This window comes from Euphorbia lathyris, chromosome 6 (assembly GCF_963576675.1).
Source record: "Euphorbia lathyris chromosome 6, ddEupLath1.1, whole genome shotgun sequence".
Taxonomy (NCBI): Eukaryota; Viridiplantae; Streptophyta; class Magnoliopsida; order Malpighiales; family Euphorbiaceae; genus Euphorbia; species Euphorbia lathyris.
The window spans coordinates 42750755-42756754 of record NC_088915.1 but is presented as its reverse complement, the minus strand read 5'-3'; positions in this window follow the sequence as shown (position 1 = coordinate 42756754).

Genomic DNA, 6000 nt, shown 5'->3' with positions numbered 1-6000 from the left:
CGGTCGATAAGGGCATGGTCCGCACCGCGAACATAGAGACGGGGATCTCACCCGGTGTCCAGTGAGCGTCCCTAACTCCAGTGATGCCTCGATCCCCTAAATACCATGCCCGCACGCAGGGGCCGGTGAGCACACACTGCTGCTCCTGGATCATCGATACATATGTATAATCGGGGCCGAAGTCGAGGTCGTCCCACCTGAACTTAATCTAAAAAATGCACAAAGAGAAAGTCAGAAAGACTCAAACAAAAACCGAGCATGATTAGGCAAAATCTACCTGTGTGAGGGTCAGCGAGTCGATCCAATCTAGGAGCCGTGGCACCGTCCGACTCCTTTCGGCGCTCAAGTCAAAATCCCTCCATCGAGTCATGAAAGGCGACCTCGGTACTCTCGGTCGAGATCGAGACCGGCTGGGAAGGATGTGCCTCTCATACGCCCACACCTGCGGTAAAAACAAGGACTAGGAGTGTGAAAAACGCAAAGAAGATAAGACGGGCAAGTCAAGAAGGCGTCACGTACCAGCAGAGCAAAGGTGTAACCACCGAAATCCTTGCGCTTCCGACAAGTCAGATCCAAAAACTTGTAGAGAAAGGCTAAGCCTGCCCCTGCCCAATCGTAGGAAGCCGCTGCATCCAGATCGCTGAGCGCCTAAATGAGACCTGCGTGTACCTTTCCGCCCTTCGTGCGGAAAATCGTCTCACTCAGAGTATACACTAAGAAGCTGCGAACCACTAAGTCGGTATCGTCTGTCTCACAGAAATCTCGCCGACTCAAGAGGCTCGCGGTGGAAATAAACTTCGCTGGAGTAGATTTGGCGCATAGGCGAACTCCCGGTCCAATCAAGGCAGCGAGCCTAGCAAGGTCGACCCGTGGTCGCATCATACCGAAATGGAAAGGAACGGGAGTGTTGCTCCCTCGCAACCCTGTCAGCAGCGAAAAATCTCGGGGCGAGATGGTCATCTCCCCAAAGGAAAGGTGGAAGGTGTGGGTCGAGTCAACCCACCGCTCACATAAGGCACGTAGGCCAAAATGATCGCATACCCCGTTGGTGTGGGGCAGCGCTGCAATAAAAGGCTCGAAGCCCAACTCGCGCACGCGGGCTCTCGTCGCGGCACCTAGCCTATCGTACCACGAGTGAATCTCGGCGGTGGTCCCCGAAATCTCAATGAACTAAAAAGAACAAGACAAGAAAATTTAAATACAGCTCCTAAAGCATGCAATTGATAAGAACGCGTTAAGACTAGGTATTCTTTCATAGAGACATCCGGTCAGTTAGGACCAATTTTCTGTAAAAATCTCTCCTGTAGGGTCATTCACGTAGGGTTTAGTCAATTCTTTAATCCACCATCGTCTGCGGGGACGAGGAGCATAGATTAGGTTTTACTATTTACGTGCATTAGTTAAGTTTTTACTATTCACGTGCATTAGCTAAGTTTTTACTATTCACGTGCATTAGTTACGTTTTTACTATTCACGTGCACTATTCACGTTTTTACTATTCACGTGCATTAGTTAAGTTTTTACTATTCACGTGCACTATTCGCGTTTTCACTATTCACGTACACTAGCTAAGTTTTTACTATTCACGTTTTTACTATTCACGTGCACTATTCACGTCTTCACTATTCACGTTGTTTGTACCGTTAGCATGCATAAATTTGTAGTGTCACTATTCACATGCATATAACGCGCATTCTTACAAAAATAAACATGTGTTACTTGTGAATAAAGGAATTCACGTTTTCTAGCTAAAGTCCTCTAAGGCAGTCTAAGGGTTAGCATGCAAATCATGTTCGGATAGGAATGCTAAAGCCTAGAGTTCGAATCAAATAAAAGTGAGAAATTACTTACCTCGTTGCAGCGTGTCCTGCTCAAATGCGTCGTAGGGTCGTGGAAGGTATCCACTCTATCTAGGTTTACGTAAACCTCGTCCATGCCTCTAGTGCTATCCCATTCATCTAAATCCATCCCGAGAATAATCCAAATTGAAGTCTAGTGAGAGAAAGAAGAGAGAGAAGGTGTGGGGTTGAAATGAAACCCCACCACCTTATATAGGAAAAGGGAATGGCATTCCCGTAAATAGTGAAAGAAGTACGATTTGACATAAAGGTAAAAAGTAAATAATTAATTACTAGGTGCACAGACCTCCGATTTGCAGTCCGTTTCAGCCTGCATTTCTCCCAGACAATGACCAACATTGCCAAGATATGAACTCCAAACAACAGTCAATTTTTACAGAACAGTGACACCATACAAAATACAGATGACAGTCAACAGAAAAACGATCATTAGTCTATATCATTTCAGACTAAAACACATTCCCATTGAACCTCCGAGATGATAGCTCCAGTAAAAAGATACAGACAACGGTGTCGTAAGAAAATCCAAAAACAGTCCCAGCTTTTGAGCCATCTGACTCACGGTCGCAGACCGGAGTTGCTTTTGAGCCATCTGACTCACGGTCGCAGACCGGAGTTGCTTTTGAGCCATCTGACTCACGGTCGTAGACCGGAGTTGCTTTTGAGCCATCTCACTCACGGTCGTAGACCGGAGTTGCTTTTGAGCCATCTGACTCACGGTCGCAGACCGGAGTTGCTTTTGAGCCATCTGACTCACGGTCGCAGACCAGGGTTGCTTTTGAGCCATCTTGCCTGCGGTCGATTTAGAGACCAGGGTTGCTTTTGAGCCATTTTACCCGCGGTCGTGGACCAGGGTTGCTTTTGAGCCATTTTACCCGCGGTCGCAGACCAGGGTTGCTTTTGAGCCATCTTGCCTGCGGTCGATTTAGAGACCAAGGTTGCTTTTGAGCCATTTTACCCGCGGTCGTGGACCAGGGTTGCTTTTGAGCCATTTTACCCGCGGTCGTGGACCAGGGTTGCTTTTGAGCCATTTTGCCTGCGGTCGATTTAGAGACCAGGGTTGCTTTTGAGCCATTTTACCCGCGGTCGTGGACCAGGGTTGCTTTTGAGCCATTTTACCCGCAGTCGTGGACCAGGGTTGCTTTTGAGCCATTTTGCCTGCGGTCGATTTAGAGACCAGGGTTGCTTTTGAGCCATTTTACCCGCGGTCGTGGACCAGGGTTGCTTTTGAGCCATTTTACCCGCGGTCATGGACCAGGGTTGCTTTTGAGTCATTTTACCCGCGGTCGTGGACCAGGGTTGCTTTTGAGCCATTTTACCCGCGGTCGATTTAGAGATCGGGGTTGCTTTTGAGCCCTTTTACCTGCGGTCGATTGAGAGACCAGGGTTGCTATTGAGCCATTTTACCCGCGGTCGTGGACCAGGGTTGCTTTTGAGCCATTTTACCCACGGTCGTGGACCAGGGTTGCTTTTGAGTCATTTGCCTGCGGTCGATTTAGAGACCAGGGTTGCTTTTGAGCCATTTTACCCGCGGTCGTGGACCAGGGTTGCTTTTGAGCCATTTTACCCGCGGTCATGGACCAGGGTCGCTTTTGAGCCATCTTACTCACGGTCGTAGACCAGAGTTGCTTTTGAGCCATCTTACTCAAGGTCGTAGACCTGAGTTGCTTTTGAGCCATTTTACCCGCGGTCATGGACCAGGGTCGCTTTTGAGCCATCTTACTTGCGGTCGCAGACCTGAGTTGCTTTTGAGCCATCCCATTAACGGTCGTACACTGAAATTGCTTTTGAGCCATTCTTACCCATAACCAATGTACACTAGATTCTGAGAAAAGAACATCCATCGACGGCCACTCCAAAGGTGACGATGGAAGGAATCAGAGGATGACACCGGAACGCGCAGCGCGAAGGTCAGGTATGCTCCCTCCTACTCTTTACGTGTCTTTTACTTTTATATGTTTTACATTGCATGTGTTATGTTAGCAAAAAACGTTTTCGAAACACACACATCACTGTCAAAATAGAAAAGTAGGGGCAACTGTAGACACTGAGTCGAAGGACCTGTGACGAAAACCTGACAACAAGACGGTTGAAGCGATTGATTCCAGAGGTTTTGAAAAACAAAAAAAATATAAAGAATAATAAGCGTATAATAAGGAAAGAAAATTACGGCGGGTCACTGTTGCCGGTAAGGTGGCTCGTGTATGCTTAGCGGCATGGCGCGGGTGCTTAGCGGCATCCGGCGCGCGGTCGACAATGGTCGAACGCCCGCTCGACGGCACAGGACGTGCGCTCGGCGTCCAACCACGAGTGGCACGTTCTCGACGTCCGAGCAACGCCCGAGTCTGATAGCGCGGGGCACGCTCTCGTTGGCCACTGAGCGTGCGCGCCCGGCAGCGCGGAGCGCGCATTCAACGGCCGCAACGTGTGAGCGTCCGACGGCGCGGAACGCGCGCTCGGTGGCCGCGGGACGCGCGCGCCCGACAGCGCGAGGCACGCCTCGGGGGTCGTCGGGCGGGCGCCCAACCGCGTCGGGCAAACGCCCAACGAGCGTTGGGCGAACGCCCAACGTTGGTTGGGCGCGGGCGCCCAACCTTGCGTTGGGCGGCCGCCCAACTATTGTTGGGCGGCCGCCCAACAAGCCTTGGGCGGCCGCCCAACGACTTTGGGCGACGCCCAATTTTACTTGGGCGTCGCCCAAAGTTCCGGGATCCATTTCCCTATATAAGGGCACGGATCCCAAGGCAAATGGAAGGGATTTTTTGGAGAGACCTTTCTCACTCTAAACATTTTTAGAGAGAGAGTGAATTTTTTTGAGAAAAATATTTTTTTTTTCTCAAAAATTCCAAATTTCCTAAAGTTCAATTTTTACTAAATTTTCATTAAAAAACGGAAGATCGTGGTTCGTGGAATCAATCGGCTTCGACTGTCAGATACCGAATTTAAGGTATTATCCGAGGACTAGACTCTCTTTTATTTTATTTATCTTCTTCTCCTATTTATTTTTGTGTCATAGTTTTTATTTATTTAGTTATTTATTTATGTTGTCACATTTTATTTAATTAGCGTATTTATTTAATTTCCATTTCGTGTTGAATAAAATTCGGTTTTGTTTTAAAATAAAAAACCTCGTTTTGATATCCCAATACGAACCGTGATCCGATAAAAAGGTAGTTCGGGCATCGAAAACGTTGTAATTACAAGTTTTTAATTTAAAAGAAATTTCCAAATAATGATTTGAAATAAAAAACGTCGTTTAGGAACTTCCGTTTTCGACTATGATCCATTTTTGGTAGTTCGGAAATCCAAAACGATTGAATTAGATTTAATTTAAAGCTTTCGAATAAATCTGGAGAATATTGGAGTGCTGCTGTAATTTGCCATTTCTGTCACTAAATGCTGTTTACCGACGGATTTTCCGTCGGTAAATCTGCCAAAACGTAAAAGATGCCATTTCAGTCCCTTTTTCTTAACTTTTAAGCTTTTGGTCCTTTATATATATATGTATAGTTATGTAATATATACTTTTAAGTTATTTTTAAATACTTTGTACATATATTTATTTAATGTGTCTATATATTATTTTCAATTAATTAGACTTAATAAAGTATATACATATATATATAGATTTCTCTTCTCATTTCATTTAAGTTATATTGGGTCTCATTTTAAAATATTATTTATTTGGGTTTTTGAGGTAATTAATTAGTAGACATTTAGAGGATAATTAGGAGTCATTTTAATGTTTAATGTATATTTGGGAAAGTCATTTTCTATATATTACAATAGTCATTTTGGGATATAGAGTTTATTTTCTTATTAACAATGAATTTCGTTTATTATTTTACATGTTTTTTTTAATAAGGTAAAAATATATTTAGTATCTTTCATTTTCATTATTATTTATATATTTAGCTATTGAGTAGCATCCTTTACTTGGTTTTCTAAAGTTATATGTATATCATTATTTTTAAATGAATGTATATATATATGCCTATATTATTTTCTTTATTCTTTGGGCCATTTAGGGGTCCATGTGTCAAATGGGCTTTATTTGGGAGTGAATTTTGGTTCAAATATGTTTATTATTGTAATTATAATAAGTAGAGAATCCATTAAAGAAAAAGGGGGAAAATAAATC